At 46.0% G+C, this 14,916-nt stretch overlaps 1 protein-coding gene across 1 annotated transcript in view; it reads right to left on the bottom strand.

Moving 5' to 3' along the window:
* The window catches only part of LOC309658214 (uncharacterized protein), a 607,864-nt gene that overhangs the window by 540,398 nt on the left and 52,550 nt on the right, over nt 1-14,916 (bottom strand). The window lies entirely within an intron of this gene.

Raw genomic sequence — 14,916 nt, 5'->3', positions numbered from 1 at the left:
AGGGGAGACATCATACCACAGACGAGAAGAGTGGCTCAAAGACAGGGCTCAGATGTGGGCACTGAGAAGGGGAGAACAAGGTCATTGGTGGGCACTGGAGTTCAACGCCTCAGACGATTCCTTCTAGCTTTAAAAGGCCATTCTGTGAAATGAGGTCAATGAAGAGTCTTTATGAAAAGAAAGGATTGATGGTGATTATATTGCAATTGGAGAAAAAATACTAGTGGACCCTGTATGCAATTTCAACAGCCCCATCTATATAGAGAGTTGTGCTGATTTCTACAGAGATCTGGCCACTGATGTTTGTGTCTCTCTCCAGGATTAACAGTCCGTGCAGATCAGATTTGACCAGAGCAAATATATTTTGTTAAGTGTTTTCCCCTAGATACATTTGTTCTTAAAAAAAAATAGTAATTGCAATTAAGAAATAGCTAATATTTAGCTATTTCTAACATACTCAATTGTCAACTGAGATGACTCAGATCCATGAAAGAAACAGCAGGCTTGGATGAATTCCATGGGATTTCAGTTTTATAAGGACATGCATAGCTTTCTTTGAAGTAGTTTGTCTCAAGAAGCTTGTGTCTGCCCAACACCCTAGACTATTGATCTGATCTAGGGGAGCATCTTGATGTCATGAAAGTTTAATTTGTTTAAAGAATGCTCTGATTCAGTTGTTCACTCTTCTGTAAGATTATTAAATATAGTGTGACATACAGAGATAGTTTTGGCAAATCATAGGCAGGAGGTGTGAAAATAGTAGCTGGCTTGTTTTCAGCCAACTGTTTTGGGGCACAAAGATTTAGAAAAATACAGATATCAAAGCAGGCCAGAGTATTTCCAAAACTGTGTTGTAAAAAATAGGTAACCAAAAACTGTTCCCTATCAAAATGCTCCATCTTATCTAATGTCTTTCCTGGGGCTCCAGCTTCCAAATGGCCTGAAAATGACTAGTTCGCAGGACCTTGGGGCTGGGCCAGAGGTGACTCGGAGGCTGAGATCACGCAGTTACCCACGTTATTTGTTCTTCATTAACAGCTTATAGAGTTTAAAATGTTTATGGAGTGTGGAAATGAAGAGAGAATAGAACAAAGGGAATTAATAACCATCATGTGCCTAATTTTTTTTAAATTAATTCGTTTATTTATTTATTTTTGGCTGTGTTGGGTCTTCGTTTCTGTGTGAGGGCTTTCTCTAGTTGCAGCGAGCGGGGGCCACTCTTCATCGCGGTGCGCAGGCCTCTCACTGTCATGGCCTCTCTTGTTACGGAGCACAGGCTCCAGACGCACAGGCTCAGTAGTTGTGGCTCACGGGCCCAGTTGCTCCGCAGCACGTGGGATCTTCCCAGACCAGGGCTCGAACCCGTGTCCCCTGCATTGGCAGGCAGATTCTCAACCACTGCGCCACCAGGGAAGCCCCATGTGCCTAATTTTTAACTCAATCAGGGATCTGGACCAATATGACCATCTAGCTAAAGGGTTCCACTCCTCTCTCATCCCCAGGCACACTCTGTCCTGTCTGGTCCCCACACTCTGCTCAGGCTGTTCTTTATATTTTTTCTTCCTTCTTTCTTTCAATACTATTGAGAGCTACTCTGTCCCAGGCCTGGGACTCAGCAGAAAAGAAAACACAGTCCTTTCCTCGAGGAACTCCAGTCTATCGGGAGAGACGGGCAAGTGGACAGATAAGTACAACAGGTGTGGTGCAGGGGGTTGTTAGGAGCGTGAGGAGAGCCCTAGCTCTGTCTTGGAGACCAGACAGGGTTGCTTGGAGGAGGGATTTTGACACTGAGTTCCCAAAGGATGAGTAGGAGGTGAAAGCAGGAAGGGGAAAATGTGCCTAAAAGCAAAGGGAAAAAAATGAAAAGATAGAAATGACATCAAAAGCACAAGCAACAGAAGAAAAAATAGATAAACTGGATATGGTCAAAATTTTTTAAATTCAAAAGACACCATCAAAAAAGTGAAAAGGGCTTCCCTGGTGGCACAGTGGTTGGGAGTCTGCCTGCCAATGCAGGGGACACGGGTTCGAGCCCTGGTCTGGGAGGATCCCACATGCCGCGGAGCGGCTGGGCCCGTGGGCCACAGCTGCTGGGCCTGCGCGTCTGGAGCCTGTGCTCCGCAGCGGGAGAGGCCGCGATAGTGAGGGGCCCGCACACCGCGATGAAGAGTGGCCCCCTCTTGCCACGGCTGGGGAAGGCCCTCGCACGGAAACGAAGACCCAGCACAGCCATAAATAAATAAAAAAATTTAAAAAAAAAAAAAAAAAAAAAAAAGTGAAAAGACAACCCATGGAATGGGAGAAAATTTTTGCAAATCATGTATCTGATAAGGGATTATTATCCAGACTATAAAGAACTATTATAACTCAATGATAAAAAGAAAAATAACAAATAACTTAAAATGAACAAAAGGGGCTTCCCTGATGGCGCAGTGGTTGAGAATCTGCCTGCTAGTGCAGGGGACACGGGTTCGAGCCCTGGTCTGGGAAGATCCCACATGCCGTGGAGCAACTAGGCCCGTGAGCCACAATTGCTGAGCCTGCACGTCTGGAGCCTGTGCTCCGCAACAAGAGAGGCCGCGATGGTGAGATGCCCGCGCACCGCGATGAAGAGTGGCCCCCGCTTGCCGCAACTAGAGAGAGCCCTCGCACAGAAACGAAGACCCAACACAGCCATAAATAAATAAATAATAAAATAATTAAATAGTCGCTTCTATTTAAAAAAAAAAAGAAAAGATCTGAATAGACATTTCTCACAGAAGATGCATAAATGGTCAATAGCACATGAAAAGATGGTCAACATCATTAGCCATCAAAAATACCATTCTTAGGGAAGGCCTCCCAGGTGCCAGGTCCCATGCTAGGTACCCAGGAGGCCACAAGATACCACTGTCTATCTACTAGTATGGCTATAATCAAAAGATAGATAATAACAAAATGTTGGTGAGATTGTGCAGAAATTGGAACCTTTATATACTGCTGGTGAGATTGAAAAATGGTGCAGCCACTTTGGAAACACAATCTGGTAATTTTTAAAAAGAAAGTTAAATATAGAGTTAACACATGACCTGGCAATTCTGCTCCTAGGTATATACCCAATAGAAATGAAAACATATGTCCCAATGAAAACTTGTACAGGAATGTTCATAGCAGCTTTATTCATAAGAGACAAAAAGTGAAAACAACCCAAATGTCTACCAACAAACAAATGAATAAACACAATGGGGTATGGCCATATAGTGAAATATTATTCAGCATAAAAAGGAGTGAAATACTGATACAGGCAACAACGTGGATGCACCTTGAAAGCATTATGCTACATGAAAGAGACCAACAAAGGATCATATATTGTATGATTCCATTTATGGGAAAGGCCACAACAGAAAAATCCATGCAGACAGAAAGTGAATTAGTGATCGTCAGGGGCAGGGAGTGATGAGGAGATCAGGAGAGTGATGCCTACGAAGTGCAAAGTTTCTTTTTTGGGGAAATGAAAGTGTTCCAAATTGGCTGTGCTGATGGATGCACTAAAAGCATGGTGAATATACTAAAAGCCATTGAATTGCACACTACAGTTTAAAGAGGGTATGTCGACAAAGCTGTTACAAAATAAAAGAATTACTTATAACTTGCATTTCATCCAGAAGGCTGTAGCCAATAATGGTTAAGAGTACATATTCTAAAAGCAGTCTGCTGGGATTTGAATTCCTGTGACCCTGGATCAGTCACGTAACCTCTTTTTTTTTTTTAACATCTTTATTGGAGTATAATTGCTTTACAATGGTGTGTTAGCTTCTGCTGTATAACAAAGTGAATCAGCTATACATATACATATATCCCCTATGCCCTTCCTCTTGAGTTTCCCTCCCACCCTCCCTATCCCACCCCTCTAGGTGGTCACAAAGCACGGAGCTGATCTCCCCGTGCTATGCGGCTGCTTCCCACTAGCTATCTATTTTACATTTGGTAGTGTATATATGTCCATGCCACTCTCTCACTTCGTCCCAGCTTACCCTTCCCCCTCCCCGTGTCCTCAAGTCCATTCTCTACATCTGCGTCTTTCACATAACCTCTTGCGGCTTCAATTTCCTTGTCTGTAAAAGAGGGGGCAGGGGAGGAGAGAATGAATAAAAAGGGTTGAGTACAATGCCTGGCTTCTAGTACCCGCTCAGTAAGTGTGAGCTATTATCACAACCAATTGACAGATTGGAAGAGTGACACCCCTCTAAGAAGAGTTCCAGATGGATCATAAAGAAGGAAAAGACAGATCAGAAAAATTATTTTTAGGTTGGCCATCATAAGAGTTATAAAAAATGAATGAATTAGGAAACAATGAATGTGGAAAATAAAATTTAATTTACAATGAGAGTTTTCTGTAGAGATATTCTTCAAAGCTCATATGAAGTCACACACTCATTCATTGGCAGTGCAAGCTGGGAGGAGGCAAGATGGTATCAAAACCCATCAAAATGATGCTTAACTGACCTTGCTAGCAGGCAAGAAAAGGCAACTGCCCAGAGTATAAAGACCACAAAAGGAGGGGCCTTGGAGTCCTGGCAACTGCTGTGGTCCCAATGCCTAGCATTGGGCCTGCTACCCTGGAGGCCCTCCCTAAGAGTTTGCAGGAAGAATCTATTGTCTCCTCTGTGCCTGACCTTTTGATGATTTCTTTACACACATGATCTCATTCCAGCCCCTCTGGAGCTCAGATCTAGTGATTCCCATCCGCATTTTACAGGAGAGAGAACCAAGCTCTTGGGGGTTAAGGAGCAATCTAGGATCACCCAGCCAGGTAGAAGAGGGACTGGGCCTAAGTGATGCTAAAGCCAGAGTCTCTCTAGGGAATGATCAGGAACCCAGCATCCCATCAGAGAGCCTTTGAAACGAGAGTGTACATCCTTTGCCGGAGAAGCCATCACCCGGGTTGCTACCTCCCAGAATTCTCCTAGTGCTGATGGAATCTGGGCTGTTGCTAAGGTGACAATGGCCAGGGATTGCAGGAAAACATTCAGAGGTAGAAAATAAAAAATGGGCACACCCTGTAGCCTAGTAATTCCTCTTTTAAGCACCTACCATAGAGAAGCACCAGCCTGTATGCTCAAGGAAACAGGTACAAGGATGTTCTCTGGGGCATCGCTGGCAAGAGCAAAGAGAACCCCCCAAGTTTGTCTCTGTTTTTCAGACAGGCTGGTAATGGTCCCTGCATGAGCAAGGGCTCCTGCCATTCTGTGCTGCACCACCTAGGGAAGCCGGTGGTGGGCCTGGCAAACCACCTGCTGGACCTGCTTGTGGGCCTGGTAAACCTGTCTCCTGCTCACATCCCCAGGAGCCTGACTCTGTGCTGCTTGAAACCAGGAGAGGAACAAGAACAGAGTTTCTACGCGTGCCTTTGACAGGGTGTGTGGCCCCAGGGAAAGGTAATGTGCTGGTTTGGGAAAGTGAGGCTTTGGGCCCAGTCTTCCTCATCTCCAGCATTTCTGGGTGTATTTTTTTTTTTTTTTTTTGGTATAATCCATCATTGAGAGACTAGGGCCCATGGGGAAAAGAGATGGATTACAGGGAGAGGAGGGAAGGGAATGGAGGATGGTGGAGCTTGAAGCTTCACCTATCTATGCTATTTTTGTATATCCCAAGAGCCTGCCACATTCCTAGGTGAGAAGGGGTCATCCTTCAGTCTGATTTCCGTCACTTGTCCCCAACCAGAACATCTAATTCCTTAGCAAGTCCACTTGGCTCTACCTCCAAAACATCCTGAATGTGTCCAGTTTTCTGTCTCCACTGCCACCTTCCTGGCCACCATCATCTCTCACCTGAAAAACTGGAATAGTTCTGACTTGTCTCCCTGATTCCACCCTCACCTCATCTTCTATTATCTACACAGTGGCAAAGGTATCCTTCCTGAATCAGGCATCAGACATGTCACCATCTGGTGGTGGTGGTGCTGATGCTGATGATAATGATGGTGATGATGATGATGGTGGTGGTGATGGAGATGGTGGTGATGATGATGATGGTGGTGATAATGATGGTAGTGATGGTGGTAGTGATGATGATGATGGTAGTGGTGATGATAATGGTGGTGATGATGGTGGTGGTGATGGAGATGGTGGTGATGATGATGATGGTGGTGGTGATGGAGATGGTGATGATGATGGTGGTGATAATGATGGTAGTGATGGTGGTAGTGATGATGATGATGGTAGTGGTGATGGAGATGGTGGTGGTGATGATGATCGTGGTGATAATGATGGCAGTGATGGTGGTAGTGATGATGATGATGGTTGTGGTGATGGAGATGGTGGTGATGATGGTGGTGGTGATGGAGATGGTGGTGATGATGATGATCGTGGTGATAATGATGGCAGTAATGGTGGTAGTGATGATGATGATGGTGGTGGTGATGGAGATGGTGGTGATGATGATGATGGTGGTGATAATGATGGTAGTGATGGTGGTAGTGATGATGATGATGGTAGTGGTGATGATAATGGTGGTGATGATGGTGGTGGTGATGGAGATGGTGGTGATGATGATGATGGTGGTGGTGATGGAGATGGTGATGATGATGGTGGTGATAATGATGGTAGTGATGGTGGTAGTGATGATGATGATGGTTGTGGTGATGGAGATGGTGGTGGTGATGATGATTGTGGTGATAATGATGGCAGTGATGGTGGTAGTGATGATGATGATGGTTGTGGTGATGGAGATGGTGGTGATGATGGTGGTGGTGATGGAGATGGTGGTGATGATGATGATCGTGGTGATAATGATGGCAGTAATGGTGGTAGTGATGATGATGATGGTGGTGGTGATGGAGATGGTGGTGATGATGATGATCGTGGTGATAATGATGGCAGTGATGGTGGTAGTGATGATGATGATGGTAGTGGTGGTGATGATGATGGTGGTGGTGATGGAGATGGTGGTGATGATGATGATGGTGGTGATAATGATGGCAGTGATGGAGATGGTGGTGATGACAGTGGTGGTGATGGGGATGATAGTGGTGATGATACCTAACTTTTACTGAACACTCTCTATGTCCTAAGCATTGTTATAAACACTCTGCATGCATTGACTCTTTTAATCCTCAGAACAACCTTATGAAGCTGGTACTACTATTCTCCCCATTCTACAGAACATAGCACTCACTGTTTAAACTTCTCCAAAGGGTTTTTTTTGCACTTAGAATAAAATCCAAACTCATTACCTTACCCCGGCCTCCAGTGGCCTCTTGGCTCTGCCCGCTGCCCAGTGTTCTGACCACGCCTCTTTCCCTGCTGCCCACCATGTTCCAGCCACACCCACCTTCCATCTATTCTCTCAACTCACTGAGCCCATTTGTACCTACACCTTGTGTACCAACCCTTCCTTTTACTGAGAACACACTTTCTCTAGTCCAGTAGTTCTCAAAGTGTGGTCCCTGAACCATCAACGTCAGCATCACTTGGGACCTTGTTAGAAATACACATTTTCAGGTCCCACCCCAGACCTGCCGACTCTGAAACTCTGAAGGTGGGACCCAGAGTCTTTGCTTTAACCAGCCCTCAGGTGAGTGTGATGGTCACCAAAGTTTGAGAATCACTGCTGTAGGTTTTCACTAGCTGGCTCCTTCTCATCATTCAGGTCCCAATTTACATGTCACATCCTTAGAGAAGCCCTCCCTAAGCTCCCTTTCTAAAGGCACACACCCCTCTCCATGTTTTTCTAGCATGTCACCCTGCTTTATTTTCATCACAGCCCTTATCATTACCCAATGTTTTCTTGTTTGTTGAGGCATATGTGTGTCTGTGTGTTAATTGTCTGGCTTTCCCTGCTGTATATAAACTCCATGAGATCCCAGATCTGCTGTTCACAGCTGCGTCCTCAGCACCACACACAGAAGTCAGCACATAGGAGGGTTCGATAAACACCTGATCAGCTTGATTAATTGATAATTAATTAGATGTCTAAATGAGAAAGACAAGAGTAATTGGCTGAGATATAAAGTAGGGGCAGGCAACTCAAAAGACTTTGGGAGCCAAGTCCTGTAACATAATGGAAAGACAATGTAAAACATGGGGGCGTGGTGGTGGTGATGGGGCAGACTGGAGCGTGCATGGCTAAAGGATTCAAATCTAACTTCAAAGGGTAAGCTTGTCCAAAACAAAACCAATTTCTGAGCCAGATTCAGCCAAAGGGCCACTAGTTTGCAATCCTTGTTATAAGGGCTTGACCAGACAATTCATTGAGGGCATGTCTTTCCTTCTTAGATAAAATTTTGTTATAAGAGCTTTAAAAACATCTGATTTTCATTTTAAGAGTTGGAAAAGTGGAAGAGACCTTGGAAAAACCCCACTTTTGAATTAGAAAGCCAACCCATGTGGAATATACATGTCTTGCCAGTCCCAGAGAGAGCTGGTGAAACTACTGGACTCTTGAATGCCCGCATGAAAACATAGATATACGAAAAGCATTTATTGCAACCCTTTTTATAAACACACAAAAAAAGCCCTGAAAATCCAAAAATACGATATTGCTTAAATAAATTGTGGTAAAGGAACTAGATACAACTATACTAAGCGACAAATTAAAAAATCATGTTTTAGAAGACTTTTTGATAACAGGCAGAAATGTGCATATGAAATACGATTCCAATTTCATAAAAAGCCCCTGTGTCCCAGCTGAACGCAAACCCCTAGACATGTCTCTCTGTGTTCAACGAACTCATTAAACAAGTGTCTAATGGCATGTTTATCTCAGTGGAGGAAAGGAAACATCAAAGAGGAGATTCGGGGACTTCCCGGTGGCGCAGTGGTTGAGAATCTGCCTGCCAATGCAGGGGACGCGGGTTCGAGACCTGGTCTGTGAAGATCCCACATGCCGCGGAGCAACTAGGCCCGTGAGCCACAATTGCTGAGCCTGCGCGTCTGGAGCCTGTGCTCCGCAACAAGAGAGGCCGCGATAGTGAGAGGCCCGCGCACCGCGATGAAGAGTGGCCCCCGCTTGCCACAACTAGAGAAAGCCCTCGCACAGAAACGAAGACCCAACACAGCCAAAAATAAATAAATAAATAAAATTAATTTAAAAAAAAAAAAAAAGAGGAGATTTGGGAAATAAATTGGGGGAGGGGCATGGGGCAGGCAGCAAGGTACCTGCGGCCCCCTGGCTGGCCCCATGGGCTCTCGTGAGACAGGGGACCTCAGGCAGAAGCTGAAAAAGCTGTGTTCAAGGACTCTGTGTGACCTTCGGCATGTCAGTGGCAGCCCCAGATGGCAAGTTGGGACAAAGAGTGGAGGAGAGAACATTTCCCACTTCTTTGCCCAGTACCCTGGCCCAGGTCTAGAGAAGGACCTGGAAACTCAGGATCTCTTTGGTTTTCTCAAGGGCATCAGGAGGTGGCCTTTTGGCCCAGATGTCACCATTGTCTCAGTGGACATTGATATGGAGAGCAGTGACCAAGCTGGGCACTGCCCTAGAGATGTTTTTCAATAGGGCACAGAGTGGTGGGCACAGGATAGCAGAACATGAGGGCTGTAATCTTGAGCTCACATGAGACCCCCCTGGGGCTCCCTGGGATAACTGAGGGAGCCTGGCAGATGGAGGAACTGACAGTTAATTTAGTGAATGTGACCTCATTTGGACACAGAGCCTAGTAGGAAAACTTGGAGGATATATTTGCCTTGATATCCCCTGTTATAAATATATCAAAATATAAACAGTTTCTTTGGGTGGTAGAACGGTAGAAGACTTTCAATTTCTGCTGGATAGTTTTTATCTCTTGTCATTTTTGTTTCTAAAAGGAACAGATATTACATTCATAATAAGAAAATCTAAGTTATATTATTTTTAAAATACATGATTGATGAGGTCAGACATTTTCAGGAGTGACCCGGGGAACTGACTTCCAAAAGTGTGACCGAGGAGTCTGGAGGATATTCAGATCCAAGAGAGCTGACCAGGTGATGTCCCAGCACTGAAGAGTCATAAATGTTTTGATGTGAGTTGGATGTTCCCAATCCTGACTGATGAACATACATCACTTTACTGTTGTCATTACTGTATTTAATCCTCACAGTAGCTGTACAGGGTATTATTAGGCATAATTAAAAAATGAGGAAACAACCTCAGAGACCCTGGGGGAGCAGGTGGGTGCAGAGGTGTTTTATGATTGGGGTAGTGCACCTTGTCAGCAGTGGGATGACAATTCAAACCTCGTTTTCCTATGATTTCCCCCTTGGTTTTCTAAGACAAATATTGTTCTCCAAACCCTGGCTTCCAGAGTTTGACATGCATGTGCTTTTTCTAAAAGGATGATTCCCAGTTCTACCACCCCCTCCAAAATAGAAGAACTGCTACTCTGTGTTGTCTGGAAAGCATCTGCATCAGATACAGCATTGAAGATAGAAAATGTTCCTTGAATGGCACTGCTCTGAGGATCTAATGGCAAACAAATCTGTAACACATGGATTGAATTTCCTTTAAATTATGCATGAACCAAATAATTCGAATGGTTTGGCAAAATTGGCTTGGGGTTTTCTCAAACCCAAACTGTTCTTGAAAAAAGTTAGTATTTTTGATGAACCCCACACTAGGCCTGTTTGGGGGATTATAGATTGGGTGGGCGTGCTTGAGGTGTGAGTTTAGAATGATGTGTTTTTTGACTTGGGGGCACTGGTTCATTTGGGGTGGGATGTTGTGGAGTTTGTGGTGTGGTGGTTGTGTAGTGGTGGTGGTGGTGGAGATTAGGGTGAAGGGATACTCCACATCGCCCTCTTCCATGGTTTATTCCAGGTTGTTCGTTACCAAGAAGGGTTTGACCACTGAAACCGTCAGGGCCCAACAGAGACCAGGAGTGGGTGGAACACAGCTTCTCTGGCACGTACGCCAGGGCATAAAACCACGTCTTCCAGGGGGAGATGTACTTGGATGTGGGAATGGAGATCATTAATAGGTCTTCTGCTGAAACTCAGTAGGGAATAAAGAGACAATGGTTTTAATAGCTTTTGGGCTCTAAAGGGTGATATCAGTTGCTAGTATTCCCCAAAACACAATCCATGTAGATTAAGATTCACTGACCTTAACTGATACCTACCCTGTGCCAAGAGCTCGCCTCGGGTGGTAGACAAGGAGAGGCGCCAGCCAGATCCCCCTTCGAGGCAGGACTTGCTGCCCGGTTGTGGGGATGGTGGTCAGCAGATCCCCTGCTGTCGGCTTGTTCAGGGTCTGACCCGAGGTCACACCCTTCCCCTCTGTGTCCATGGTGACTGACCAGGGCAGGGAAGTGAAGACCTAGGCGTGCTGACTCAGAACACTGGACCGTCCTCATCTCAGGCCCCTGCTATGCTGACCAAGGCTCTGCCAGACCTGAATCGCAATGTGTCTTCTCCCTGTACCCTAGACTGCTGCATGCTCTTCCTTTCAAAGGCATCGATCTTTAGAGCACAAATGCCTGTGCTCTGAGTCCTCCATCCCAGTCTGTTTCAGGAGAACCAGGTCTACACCATCCTGTACCATTTTATGGGGTAAGAATTACTATCCCCATTTAACAGATGAGGAGACTGACACCTCAGAGGGGCAAAACTCCTTAAGTGAGAGGATAAGCATCTTGAAGGGAGGATGTTGTGGAATTGGGATTTGAATTCAGCTCCTCCCACCCCAAGTTTACTGCATATTCCACTGTCCCGAGCAGCCTTCCACATTCCGCAGTAATTTGGCTTCTAAATTTTCCAACAGCCTTGGCATGCACTAATAAATTCTTGTACGGTTAGGTGTGTTGGTGAAGGGAGTGGACAGTAAATTGTATCAGGAGATAACATTCACCATTAATAATTAGGAGGGAATTCTATGATTTATTGGGCACTTACTAAGTACCATGGAATCTACATATATAATCCCATTAAATGGTCTAAATGGTAACAGTAGCTGACACATAGTGATATTGACTAGGGGTGGGGCACAGACTCATCAAAATCTCATAATAACCAATGAAGGTGCTGCTCTTAACATTCCCATTGAGGAAGCCAACACAGAGCTAGGAGTCTCTTGCCTGAGGTCGAGGAAGGACCATCTACTCCAGACCCTGCATGCTTCCCCACTTTGCTACCAAGCCTACAGGTGATCATTCATATCCCCATTCTATAAGGAGAAGATCCAAGGCTCAGAGTGGTAAATACACCTATTCAAAGACTTAGCTGGTGGCGGTGGAGCCAGGTCCCAGCCCACATCTGCTCACCTCCAAAATCTATGTCCTTTTCTCCACCTGATGTTGCCTTTCTGGGGAGAAGCAAGAGACATAAAAACTCATCTGTTGTCTCAAGGGAACTGGGATCAGATTTTACCTTTAAGAGAAGTCCAGTGCTGGCCAACGCCAGAGGGAAGGCATGGCCTTGTAGGGAGAGGAGGGGATGCTGTGAACAGGCAGACACCCTCATGGCCAGAAATCTGCAGGAAGAATTCAGAGCAGATTTGATTTCATATACACGTACTGGGTGCTGACCCCTGTATGCTGATGGTTCCCGCACTCATAACTCCAGGGTTTTCTCCTGATGTCGGGAGTACGTCCACGTATCCACCAGCCTCCCTTCTGGATGCTCCACCCTCATCCATCGGTTCATTCAGCAGGTGTTTATGGCGTTCCTACCCAGTGCAGATATTGTCATGTGCTCTGGATTCAGCGGTGAAACAGACATGCTTCTTGACTGGCAAAGAGTTCAGTGAGGGAACCTGACATGGGAACAGGCAGGTACAGCTACCTTACCCTTTCCATGCCCAAGGGAAGCAGGAAGTCTGTATCCTCACGATGCTCCTCTCTCTCTCTAGGTCATGAAAACACGGTCCAGATCGCGGGAGAAGAAACGCAAATCAGATCTCACCTTAATCGCACTTGGCTTTGTAATGTCTCATTCATCCCCTTGCCGTAATGATGTGGTCATTTCAAGCACAGGTGCTGGGTCCCCACCGGTGCCCCATCTCTTGACTGTCACAGGCCCCTGAATGTCAGCTCCATGACACACAATATCATCCTGCTGCTACAAACAGGCCTCACCTGTCATCCAGGTGTCCATACCCAGGTTCAGCATCCGCTTTCCCCAAAGCCACTCCTCCTCCAGGTTCCAAAGGTGGCATTGCCGACTCCCCACACATCCTGGTCTCCTCTCAGTCATTATCGAGGAATGTCAACTATAGCTCTTCAAATTCCTTATCTCTTCATCCATCTCTGTTCCCACCATTCAAGCCCCTGGACTCCTCCTGGACCAGCCTCCTCTCTGGTCTCCCTGAGTCCAGTCTCTCCCCCTCCATCCACCCTTGGCATCAATCACCCTAAAACATTAATCTCACCGTGTCACTTCCACACTCACAGTGCTCTCCTGTCTCATCTTCAGCCTGGCGTCGCAGCTTTCCATGTTTGGGGCCCTGTTTTTCTCCACCCCTCTCCATCCTCCCTACCAAACGCACCAAGAGCTCATGTCACGGTGTCTTGAAAGTAATGTTTCCTCCAAACTTACCCCAGACCTCACCTCTGCTGGGACACCTTGCTTCCACGTCTCACGTACACCCAAGACATCTCTTGTGTCCCCAGCCCCCCAAATGCTTCCCTCCAGTGTAATATTTGTCCCACTGTTACAGGGGCCCGTGAACAGGTTGACACCCCCCTTCTGGAAGGTGTGGGCCCCTGAGCTTGAGGACAGTATCTTCTGCAATATTGTATTCTGTGTCTGGCACATAGTTGGTACAAATAAGCCTTCCTGAATGAATGAACAAGTATAGAGTCTGACCCTCCACTTGGCTCTACCATGAGGAAAGGCTACTAAATATTTTGTCCCTGCTCCTGCGCCAATCCCAACCACGAGATCTTATCTAGACATCTGCCTCTGTCGCTGTGTCAATCTTTCAGTGGGACGTGAACCTTGGGGACCCCCTGGTAAATCATTTGCAGCAGCCAGAAGTGCTTTAGAGAACCAGTCATTTGGTCATCGCCTGCACGGGCTGGTGACCCGCAGAGAGTTTGTCTGCAGACACCTTTGTGGGCAGCCATTTGATTTCCTGAGCACGAGGAGGTCTTTATTTCAGATTCCAAACTTTATTGCAACTTCTGAGTGACTGCCTTGACCCCGCTGGTAACCTCACAGCCCTAACAATGATTCATCTCTTCAGGAAACCGTGTCTCCCCTGGGTTTGCCCAGTGATATGGGGCCAGATATGCCAGCTGGGAGTGGGATTGGAGAGAGGGGGAAAGCCCTTCGCCGTTTGCAGTCTCCTGAGTGGTCTGTGAGAACAAGATTTCTTTTGCTGGACTCAGCAGTTATGGCAAGGAGCTGGACCCTGGACATGGCCCAGCAGGCAATCAAAGGGAATAGCCAAGTTCACTGCAGCCCCACCCATGGCTCCCTTCCAGGAAGCCGTTCACTGAGTCACCCAGTGATTCCAAACTATTCTGATTTCAATCTTTCTGCCTATTGAACCCCAAACATCACTTCCTCAATTCCTCTCGATTAACGACAGGGTGGTGTCCTTGAAGATAACGAATTCTGAAGTCGAGCACACGGTAATTTTTAAACTTTTTTTGGAAGAATAACACACATACATAGAAGTCCACAAATCATAGGTGTGCAGTTCACTGAATTGTCTCGAAGGCACATCTGACGCTGAATTCCCACCCTCGCTGCCCAAACTTGCCAAGTCACATACCCCCTTCAAGCTTCAGTTTCATTAATTCTCAAATGGAGTTAAAAACCAGTCTCTCAGAGAGTCAGGCTTTCATTACAAACAAATCTAAAATCCTATGCCCTCTCCTCCTCCCCCATCCTGTGGTCATGCTGTCCCCTTGTCCTGGGATTTATTGTTCTTCAAAGAGCATACCAACATCTGACATGTTATTTGTTCAGATTTGCTAATGTTCTCTCTCTCAGTGAGAATGTCAACTTCCCAAGC

This window comes from Balaenoptera physalus (genome assembly GCF_965194825.1).
Source record: "Balaenoptera physalus genome assembly, chromosome: 3".
Taxonomy (NCBI): Eukaryota; Metazoa; Chordata; class Mammalia; order Artiodactyla; family Balaenopteridae; genus Balaenoptera; species Balaenoptera physalus.
Note: the sequence above shows the minus strand (reverse complement) of the source record. Positions and strands in the feature narration are given on the sequence as shown.